The following is a 12,202-nucleotide window of genomic DNA, read 5'->3' as shown; positions in this document are numbered from 1 at the left end:
ACATAGGTACTATACTATATAGGTTAGTACTGTACTAGTAACTAGTAACATAGGTACTGTACTAGTAACTAGTAACATAGGTACTGTACTATATAGGTTAGTACTGTACTAGTATCTAGTAACATAGGTACTATACTATATAGGTTAGTACTGTACTAGTAACTAGTAACATAGGTACTCTACTATATAGGTTAGTACTGTACTAGTAACTAGTAACATAGGTACTATACTATATAGGTTAGTACTGTACTAGTAACTAGTAACATAGGTACTGTACTATATAGGGTAGTACTGTACTAGTAACTAGTAACATAGGTACTATACTATATAGGTTAGTACTGTACTAGTAACTACATTTACATTTACATTTTAGTCATTTAGCAGACGCTCTTATCCAGAGCGACATAGAGGAGCAATTAGGGTTAAGTGCCTTGCTCAAGGGCACATTTACGTCATTTAGCAGACGCTCTTATCAAGAGCGACTCACAAATTGGTGCATTCACCCTATAGCCAGTGGGATAACCACTTTACAATTTTTTTTGGGGGGGGTAGAAGGATTACTTTATCCTATCCCAGGTATTCCTTAAAGAGGTGGGGTTTCAAATGTCTCCGGAAGGTGGTGAGTGACTCCGCTGTCCTGGCGTCGTGAGGGAGCTTGTTCCACCATTGGGGTGCCAGAGCAGCGAACAGTTTTGACTGGGCTGAGCGGGAACTATGCTTCCGCAGAGGAAGGGAGCCAGCAGGCCAGAGGTGGATGAACGCAATGCCCTCGTTTGGGTGTAGGGACTGATCAGAGCCCGAAGGTACAGAGGTGCCGTTCCCCTCACTGCTCCATAGGCATGCACCATGGTCTTGTAACGGATGCGAGCTTCAACTGGAAGCCAGTGGAGTGTGCGGAGGAGGGGGGTGACGTGAGAGAACTTGGGAAGGTTGAACACCAGACGGGCTGCGGCATTCTGGATGAGTTGTAGGGGTTTAATGGCACAGGCAGGGAGGCCAGCCAACAGCGAGTTGCAGTAGTCCAGACGGGAGATGACAAGTGCCTGGATTAGGACCTGTGCCGCTTCCTGTGTAAGGCAGGGTCGTACTCTCCGAATGTTGTAGAGCATGAACCTGCAGGAGCGGGTCACCGCCTTGATGTTAGCGGAGAACGACAGGGTGTTGTCCAGGGTCACGCCAAGGCTCTTCGCACTCTGGGAGGAGGACAAAACGGAGTTGTCAACCGTGATGGCGAGATCATGGAACGGGCAGTCCTTCCCCGGGAGGAAGAGCAGCTCCGTCTTGCCAGGGTTCAGCTTGAGGTGGTGATCCGTCATCCATACTGATATGTCTGCCAGACATGCAGAGATGCGATTCGCCACCTGGTTATCAGAAGGGGGAAAGGAGAAGATTAGTTGTGTATCGTCAGCGTAGCAATGATAGGAGAGGCCATGTGAGGATATGACAGAGCCAAGTGACTTGGTGTATAGGGAGAAAAGGAGAGGGCCTAGAACTGAGCCCTGGGGGACACCAGTGGTGAGAGCACGTGGTGCGGAGACAGCTTCTCGCCACGCCACTTGGTAGGAGCGACCGGTCAGGTAGGACGCAATCCAGGAGTGAGCCGCGCCGGAGATGCCCAGCTCGGAGAGGGTGGAGAGGAGGATCTGATGGTTCACAGTATCAAAGGCAGCAGACAGGTCTAGAAGGACAAGAGCAGAGGAGAGAGAGTTAGCTTTAGCAGTGCGGAGAGCCTCCGTGACACAGAGAAGAGCAGTCTCAGTTGAATGACCAGTCCTGAAACCTGACTGGTTTGGATCAAGAAGGTCATTCTGAGAGAGATAGCAAGAGAGTTGGCTAAAGACGGCACGCTCAATAGTTTTGGAAAGAAAAGAAAGAAGGGATACTGGTCTGTAGTTGTTGACATCAGTGGGATCGAGTGTTGGTTTTTTGAGAAGGGGAGCATCTCTCGCTCTCTTGAAGACGGAAGGGACATGGCCAGCGGTCAAGGATGAGTTGATCAGCGAGGTGAGGTAGGGGAGAAGGTCACCGGAGATGGTCTGGAGAAGAGAGGAGGGGATGGGGTCAAGCGGGCAGGTTGTTAGGCGGCCTGCAGTCACAAGTCGCAGGATTTTATCTGGAGAGAGAGGGGAGAAAGAAGTCAAAGCATAGGGTAGGGCAGTGTGAGTAGGACCAGCAGTGTCATTAGACTTAACAAACGAGGATCGGATGTCGTCAACCTTCTTTTCAAAGTGGTTGACGAAGTCATCCACAGAGAGAGAGGAGGGGGGGGGGGGGAGGATTCAGCAGGGAGGAAAATGTGGCAAAGAGCTTCCTAGGGTTAGAGGCAGATGCTTGGAATTTAGAGTGGTAGAAAGTGGCCTTAGCAGCAGAAACAGATGAAGAAAATGTAGAGAGGAGGGAGTGAAAAGATGCCAGGTCGGCAGGGAGTTTAGTTTTCTAATCTATATAGTATAGTACCTATGTACAGTAACATAGGTACTGTACTATATAGGTTAGTACTATATAGGTTAGTACTGTACTAGTAACTAGTAACATAGGTACTGTACTATATAGGGTAGTACTGTACTAGTAACTAGTAACATAGGTACTATACTATATAGATTAGTACTGTACTAGTAACTAGTAACATAGGTACTGTACTATATAGGTTAGTACTGTACTAGTAACTAGTAACATAGGTACTGTACTATATAGGTTAGTACTGTACTAGTAACTAGTAACATAGGTACTCTACTATATAGGTTAGTACTGTACTAGTAACTAGTAATATAGGTACTGTACTATATAGGTTAGTACTTCACTAGTAACTAGTAACATAGGTACTGTACTATATAGGTTAGTACTGTACTATATAGGTTAGTACTGTACTAGTAACTAGTAACATAGGTACTGTACTATATAGGTTAGTACTGTACTATATAGGTTAGTACTGTACTAGTAACTAGTAACATAGGTACTATACTATATAGGTTAGTACTGTACTAGTAACTAGTAACATAGGTACTGTACTATATAGGTTAGTACTTCACTAGTAACTAGTAACATAGGTACTGTACTATATAGGTTAGTACTGTACTATATAGGTTAGTACTGTACTAGTAACTAGTAACGTAGGTACTATACTATATAGGTTAGTACTGTACTAGTAACTAGTAACATAGGTTAGTACTGTACTATATAGGTTAGTACTGTACTAGTAACTAGTAACATAGGTACTGTACTATATAGGTTAGTACTGTACTAGTAACTAGTAACATAGGTACTGTACTATATAGGTTAGTACTGTACTAGTAACTAGTAACATAGGTACTGTACTATATAGGTTAGTACTTCACTAGTAACTAGTAACATAGGTACTGTACTATATAGGTTAGTACTGTACTATATAGGTTAGTATTGTACTAGTAACTAGTAACATAGGTACTGTATTATATAGGTTAGTACTGTACTATATAGGTTAGTACTGTACTAGTAACTAGTAACATAGGTTAGTACTGTACTAGTAATTAGTAACTGTTATGTGAAATTTTTAACAAACTATTTCAGTGTCTCTGTGCGTCTCCCAAAATCAAGAAACGGACAGAGTCCCGATCTGCATAGTCAGAGATGTTTATTCATTGAGAATTCTGCCATCACAATTTCAGAGTCCACATTTTAGACCATCAGTTCACACACACTTTCTTATCATAGCCTACTCCCTGCAATCCTCAGTTATCGCCGTTCTCACAATATCCTGCACCATGTTTCATACTCCTTAAAAAGCCTAACAGTTTCTCTCCTCCCTAATTTGGGAGGGGCCTCTTTATCTTGGTTTCTCAGTTGTCTGTAGCCAGTTCTCCTTGTCCTTTGTTGTCTGGTCTAACTCTTACTCACATTGCTAAATAGTAGCTCAATGTCATAGTCTTTACTGGTCCTACACTCACACATTCTAACACATTTCACACAGTTTCAGGGTGTAATAATTAGTCATTAATAATTATTCTATCAATCCACCCTTTGACTAAATATTACACACATACTCACAAAATATATGTTGTTATAGAAATGAATCACACACATTGAAGCATATAAGTTGATTTGCATATAAAAACATTAAAGATTGTCTCATTCAATACAGGTTCATCAGGGATACCCCATGATTAAAAGCGTAACGTTACTCTTTAGCAATGGTACCTAACCTGTTTACCCACTATTTGGAAACAACAGTCTAAGCCTATAGTGAAGAACATTTGCTTCATCACTGTCACGCCCTGGCACTAGGGACTCTTTTAAGTTGAGCCAGGGTGTGTAGAGTTTATGTTTTGTGCACGTTGTGTCTAGTCTAGTTTTTGTATATCTATGTTGGCCAGAGTGGTTCTCAATCATAGGCAACGAGTATCAGCTGTTGCTGGTTGTCTCTGATTGGGAACCATATTTAGTCAGGTGGTTTTCCCACAGTGTTTGTGGGATCTTGTTCCGTGTTGGTTTGTGTTTTGCACCTGTGGACGTCACGTATCGATTTGTTGTTTTGTTCGTGTATCATTTAATAAATAAGTATGTTCACCTTCCACGCTGTGCCTTGGTCCTCTATATCCGACGATCGTGACAGAAGATCCCACCAATACAGGACCAAGCAGCGTGCCCAGGCAGGAGAGGAGAAGCGGCGCCAACCGGGCAGTCGTCGGACAGGCGAGGGGCACCCCCAAGAAATTTTTAGGGGGGGGCACATGGCAGGGATGACGGGGCCACTGGAGGCAGATAAGGGGCGAGTTGGTGGACGAGGAGAGAAGGCCACCGGGTTACGGGAGCCATTGGTGTATAGAGGGAAGGAAAATGTAGAGGCACGGCGAGAGGTACTGAAGTGTGTTGCCAGTCCGGTCCGGCCCGTTCCTGATCCCCGTGTAAGGCCAGTGGTGTGTGTTCCCAGTACGGTCCGGCCTGTTCCTGTCCATCGCGCCAAGCCTATGGTGCGCGTCGCCAGCCCGGCCCGGCCTGTTCCTGCCCCTCGCACCAAGCCTATGCTGCGCGTCGCCAGCCCGGCCCGGCCTGTTCCTGCTCCCCGCACCAAGCCAATGGTGCGCGTCGCCAGCCTGGTCCGGCCTGTTCCTGCTCCCCGCACCAAACCTGTGGTGCGCATCGCCAGCCCGTGCCCGTTTCACCGGTGCCTGGTCCCACATGTACATATTACCTCAACTACCTCAACTAGCCGGTGCCCCCGCACATTGACTCTGCAACGGTACCCCCCTGTATATATAGCCTCCCTACTGTCACTTTATTTTTACTTCTGCTCTTTTTTTTTCTCAACACTTTTTTTGTTGTTGTTTTATCCTTACTTTTTTTGTTTAAAATAAATGCACTGTTGGTTAAGGGCTGTAAGTAAGCATTTCACTGTAATGTCTGCACCTGTTGTATTCGGCGCATGTGACCAATAAAATTTGATTTGATTTGATTTGGTCAGGTACCGGTCAGCTGCTTCACACCGGAGCCTGAGCAATCCACTCCACCGAAGTCCAGTCCAGCTCCAGCCAGTGGGGCTAGACCAGACCAGGGGCACTACGGGGGGGTTAGTAGAGGGTGGTGGTCAAGCCCGGAGCCGGAACCGCCTCCGAGGAGGAATGCCCACCCAGCCCTCCCCTGTTCGGTGATGTTTAGGCGCGGTCGCAGTCCGCGCCTTTAGGGGGGGGTACTGTAACGCCCTGGCTCTAGGGACTCTTTTAAGTTGAGCCAGGGTGTGTAGAGTTTATGTTTTGTGCACGTTGTGTCTAGTCTAGTTTTTGTATATCTATGTTGGCCAGAGTGGTTCTCAATCAGAGGCAACAAGTATCAGCTGTTGCTGGTTGTCTCTGATTGGGAACCATATTTAGTCAGGTGGTTTTCCCACAGTGTTTGTGGGATCTTGTTCCGTGTTGGTTTGTGTTTTGCACCTGTGGACGTCACGTATCGATTTGTTGTTTTGTTCGTGTATCATTTAATAAATAAGTATGTTCACCTTCCACGCTGCGCCTTGGTCCTCTATATCCGACGATCGTGACAATCACATCCTGCAACATCGGTTAACTAGTACATCATACTTAAAACAAGACTTTAATACACAAAAGATCATTACAATAACTTTTAAACTAGAGATTTATAGTTCTAGGAAAACATCCAGTCTCAAACTATCTGAATCGTCGTCGTCCTCCACCAAGCCTGGTGGGTCATATTCTTCATTCCTTAGGTCGGAGTCCGGGATTGGGCCGTATCTCACCATCTGTTGGGTAACTGCATTCTCCAACGCCCTGCTCACCAACCCTCGGACACAGGGAATAATACAACATCCACAAAGAACAAGTATACCCATAGAAGCTATAACTTCACCCAGAATAGTTACAACAATAGTTTTCCTTTTACCAAACATTTGATCAAACCAACCGTTTAGGGAGCTATCAATACCAGAGTTCTCGGCCAGTTCGTTCGCCAGCGTGGTGAGTCCCTGAAAAGCTTTGGTCATGGACCCGTCTGGTGCTGTATTGTTGGGGATGAAAGTACAGCACATAGATCCAAACAGAACACAAACTCCGCCCCGCTCAGCATATCTAAAGCTATTCTATTCTGCCATGCCATTAAGCTAGTTGCCGCTGTCTGCTCAGCCAATCCCTTTATTGCATCACGAGTGTGGTTTATAAATCTTTGCTGGTTATAGTAAATATAATTTATCCAATCTACGTTTTTATTAATTGTTGACCACCAGAAAATACTTGATTCAAACCCAGCTGCGATCTGATTCTTAGCTTTGAATTCTTCTGGATTATTCTTCCCTCGAGGTACTCCTATCCCATCAATATACACTGCTCAAAAAAATTAAGGGAACACTAAAATAACACATCCTAGATCTGAATGAATTATATAATCTTATTAAATACTTTTTTCTTTACATAGTTGAATGTGCTGACAACAAAATCACACAAAAATTATCAATGGAAATCAAATTTATCAACCCATGGAGGTCTGGATTTGGAGTCACCCTCAAAATTAAAGTGGAAAACCACACTACAGGCTGATCCAACTTTGATGTAATGTCCTTAAAACAAGTCAAAATGAGGCTCAGTTGTGTGTGTGGCCTCCACGTGCCTGTATGACCTCCCTACAACGCCTGGGCATGCTCCTGATGAGGTGGCGGATGGTCTCCTGAGGGATCTCCTCCCAGACCTGGACTAAATCATCCGCCAACTCCTGGACAGTCTGTGGTGCAACGTGGCGTTGGTGGATGGAGCGAGACATGATGTCCCAGATGTGCTCAATTGGATTCAGGTCTGGGGAACGGGCGGGCCAGTCCATAGCATCAATGCCTTCCTCTTGCAGGAACTGCTGACACACTCCAGCCACATGAGGTCTAGCATTGTCTTGCATTAGGAGGAACCCAGGGCCAACCGCACCAGCATATGGTCTCACAAGGGGTCTGAGGATCTCATCTCGGTACCTAATGGCAGTCAGGCTACCTCTGGCGAGCACATGGAGGGCTGTGCGGCCCCCCAAATAAATGCTACCCCACACCATGACTGACCCACCGCCAAACCGGTCATGCTGGAGGATGTTGCAGGCAGCAGAACATTCTCCACGGCGTCTCCAGACTCTGTCACGTCTGTCACATGTGCTCAGTGTGAACCTGCTTTCATCTGTGAAGAGCACAGGGCGCCAGTGGCGAATTTGCCAATCTTGGTGTTCTCTGGCAAATGCCAAACGTCCTGCACGGTATTGGGCTGTAAGCACAACCGCCACCTGTGGACGTCGGGCCCTCATACCACCCTCATGGAGTCTGTTTCTGACCGTTTGAGCAGACACAAGGTCATTTTGAGGTCATTTTGCAGGGCTCTGGCAGTGCTCCTCCTGTTCCTCCTTGCACAAAGGTGGAGGTAGCAGTCCTGCTGCTGGGTTGTTGCCCTCCTACAGCCTCCTCCACGTCTCCTGATGTACTGGCCTGTCTCCTGGTAGCGCCTCCATGCTCTGGACACTACGCTGACAGACACAGCAAACCTTCTTGCCACAGCTCGCATTGATGTGCCATCCTGGATGAGCTGCACTACCTGAGCCACTTGTGTGGGTTGTAGGCTCCGTCTCATGCTACCACTAGAGTGAAAGCACCGCCAGCATTCAAAAGTGACCAAAACATCAGCCAGGAAGCATAGGAACTGAGAAGTGGTCTGTGGTCACCACCTGCAAAACCAGCCCTTTATTGGGGGTGTCTTGCTAATTGCCTATAATTTCCACCTGTTGTCTATTCCATTTGCACAACAGCATGTGAAATGTATTGTCAATCAGTGTTGCTTCCTAAGTGGACAGTTTGATTTCACAGAAGTGTGATTGACTTGGAGTTACATTGTGTTGTTTAAGTGTTCCCTTTATTTTTTTGAGCAGTGTATATCCTTTCATTAAAGGATCCCGGGAGGAGGCCCCGCTTTCTACGTGACAACTCACCAGTCTCTGACACGTTTGATTGTTTGCGTATGTAGGCGAGGCCAGAATCTGTAATCACCACACAACCACCAGATGTCAGCACGGGCCTGGTTTTGGTTCCTAAAATCCTCTGGCTGCAACAAAGAGGAGAGATTAGTCATGGTCTCTTTAGTTGTGACATTCTCTGTGTGGGAGCAGGAGCTAAGATGCCCTACCCTGTATCCTATCTTATTAGTCCTAGAAAAACAATAATGAGAATCCCCTGAGACTTCAAACGGAGGTAACCCAGGTCGGGGTGACTTTGTTATCGGGGGATACAGATAGTGCAAGTTACTACAAGACTCCTTCACCACATTCCCAGGTGGCTTGAACAATTTAATCACGCAGGATAAACCTGACGGAGAGTTAAAGCCCGTCAAGGGGAACGGAGTAGTTGTTAACCTTGGTTTGGCCGTCCCACAGGCATAACAGTCCTCTTTAGACATAGTTATTGCCGTATACTGAATCCATTCCAACCACAGGTTAGGATCCCTATACCCAGTCTCCACCTGTACTACTTCCTTCAGGTCTATAGTTTTGCACTATCTTCACCACAGCCCCGGTCTCACTACCTCCCTCAGAGAGGTGTACTCTATAGGGTGCCCCAGTTGAAGAGGATATCAGCCCCGGTCTCCCTACCTCCCTCAGAGAGGTGTACTCTATAGGGTGCCCCAGTTGAAGAGGATATCAGCCCCGGTCTCCCTACCTCCCTCAGAGAGGTGTACTCTACAGGGTGCCCCAGTTGAAGAGGATATCAGCCCCGGTCTCACTACCTCCCTCAGAGAGGTGTACTCTATAGGGTGCCCCAGTTGAAGAGGATATCAGCCCCGGTCTCACTACCTCCCTCAGAGAGGTGTACTCTATAGGGTGCCCCAGTTGAAGAGGATATCAGCCCCGGTCTCACTACCTCCCTCAGAGAGGTGTACTCTACAGGGTGCCCCAGTTGAAGTGCATATCTCACTTGTCAGGTAAACTGTGTATGGAGATTGACATATCCCCCCCTCTCGGTATGAGCAACTACATGGTCCCAGGATGTACATGGTGACATACATATATATCTCCCATCCTTTACGATACTACCAGCCAGTAGTCCCCAACTCCCCAACTGGTCCGCAAAGACCTCAAAGGTGAAGTCCTTTCCTACAGTCCCTAGTACTTCCCCTTTCCCTACGTCTAGCTGTCTCCTAATGTCCTTTCCTACAGTCCCTAGTACTTCCCCTTTCCCTACGTCTAGCTGTCTCCTAATGTCCTTTCCTACAGTCCCTAGTACTTCCCCTTTCCCTACGTCTAGCTGTCTCCTAATGTCCTTCCCCACAGTCACTAGTACTTCCCCTTTCCCTACGTCTAGCTGTCTCCTAATGTCCTTTCCTACAGTCACTAGTACTTCCCCTTTCCCTACGTCTAGCTGTCTCCTAATGTCCTTTCCTACAGTCCCTAGTACTTCCCCTTTCCCTACGTCTAGCTGTCTCCTAATGTCCTTCCCCACAGTCACTAGTACTTCCCCTTTCCCTACGTCTAGCTGTCTCCTAATGTCCTTCCCCACAGTCACTAGTACTTCCCCTTTCCCTACGTCTAGCTGTCTCCTATGCCTACGTAGACTGTGCTTGGGTATTATTTTATCAACTTGTGTTAGGTTAACTACTACTTCTGGCGTATCAGGAGGGTTTGAGTGTGTTAGGAATATGGCCCCCACAATCAGACAGCTACCTACCGTCAGGAGACCTGTGAATCCCCACCCTCGCCCTGAGAACATGTCAGACGCCAGAGGCCAACCCATTGCTTTACCTTCTATTGAACGCACACAGGGATGATCAGACAGGGTAAGGGAATCTTCATTAAGGAGCCAACCCCCGAGCCCTAGTGGTGATCGGTTCTTTCTCCTAACTCTGTGTTTGTTCGTCAGGTGTAGCTGGGTTTACCTTTTTACAGTGTGTGACATGCACCCAGGTGGATCTTTCCGCAATTCTTACAGCGAAGGCCGTCACCAACAGGACCTGATATAGACCTTCCCAACAGGGCTGCTTCCAGTTTTTCTTCTTTAAGGATTGGATCCACACCCTGTCACCTGGTTAGATAGAGTGGGTCACCTTCTCCTTTAGTTCACCTGTGGGGCACAAAACCTCTGACATACAGGTGTGGTTAATAAACTACCTTCTCACGTGTTCTGCTAGGGTGCTCTCAATTTCTATTTCTGCCTGCTCCAGTCCTCCTAACTCGGGCATTCTGTATGGTCTACCAAATCCCTTCTCCAATGGCAATAACCCTTCTTTATCTGGAGTTCTCCTGATTGTAGTTAATACTATCGGTAGACATTGTACCCCATTTCTTCCTGCTCTCCTGTGTGTTTTCCTTAACCCCTCTCTAATCATACCGTTCATATTATTATTCTTCGTCTATTTATCTTTAATCCTACCATCCACCATCATCCCCCCTCTTGACACATGTCTCTGCCCATGTGTCAATATTACCACCTACCTAAATAATCACTTAGGTAATATTGGTAATTTATCATCCAATTGCCATCCCTTATTTATTTTTGAGACTGTCCCTTGCTTCTTTATTGCTCCTATCTTCCTGATCTCATTACTAAATAAATGATCTAGGTAATAGCTGTTTCACATTAGATTGTACGTTCCTCTGATTACTGCAGCTCATTGCATTAATTTAGTTTCAAATACCAACTTGTTGTTTATTAAAGCATAATACAATTTAAATTTAAATGACAACATTTGATAATACCTCAACTTACTTCTATCCCGTAAAAGTCATCCAAGATTAGTACAATTGACTAGCAACAGGTATCCCTCATTCTGGGAAAGCTCTTTCTCTCTTCTGTTATTTTATGGTTCAAATCATATATATTATTACCAAATTATAATCTTCACACTTTTCACAGTATTATAAATTACTCTCAACTTGGTAAAATAAACTATCTTAAAGTCCTCCTCTCATGCCTTTAGAATTACCAGTGTGGATGATTAATTAACACCAGAAAGTCAAAACAGAGTTCAGAGGCAATTGAAATCATTCAACGAACTGTTCCATCCCATAGTATACTAAACATTACCATCATTCTAAATATTTCATAAATGTTACTTATCCCAAGTGTTCATTAATTTCTCATGACATTTATTCTCATAAGAAATCATATATACCCTAAACTCAGTCAAAACCGAAAAACTCCATAAAATGCACTGTGTGTGCTCCTTTAAGACTTATCCCCTTTGACCTGTTGAAAACCCCCTAAAATTGAAATAACAACCCTTTATAAACATCATACTAGGTGTGTTGTTTTTTATTTGAAAAACCCAATTGAAAAACAAGAACCAAAAATAGCCAGGCCCCACTTAATTTGGTAGCTCACTTTTATGACCTAAATACTGCCTAACTCCACTAAACTGCTCCCCCTAGCCCTGGGCAACATTCCAATGAGATAAGCGAATCTCTTTCTCCTGGAAGAGAAATTACTAATTTTGTTAACCTTCAATTACCATCAGTAATCTAAAGATGGTAAGTACACACAAAACATAATACAGATATCCCCAGTCCTAACTCATCAATAATCGTTTGTATCAATCTAATTCCTCATAACTAATCCATAAAACCACTCAAAATTCCTCGAGTATACAATGATGACATATCCTCTTTAAATCTCACAATGATTATTGAAACCCTAAATCTGCTCCATGTGATCTCATCTCAAATGATCCATTTATCAATTATTTGATCAACACCATAGGAAAATCTGTCT

Source organism: Coregonus clupeaformis, unplaced genomic scaffold, assembly GCF_020615455.1.
Source record: "Coregonus clupeaformis isolate EN_2021a unplaced genomic scaffold, ASM2061545v1 scaf0449, whole genome shotgun sequence".
Taxonomy (NCBI): domain Eukaryota; kingdom Metazoa; phylum Chordata; class Actinopteri; order Salmoniformes; family Salmonidae; genus Coregonus; species Coregonus clupeaformis.
This window is presented reverse-complemented; position numbering follows the sequence as displayed.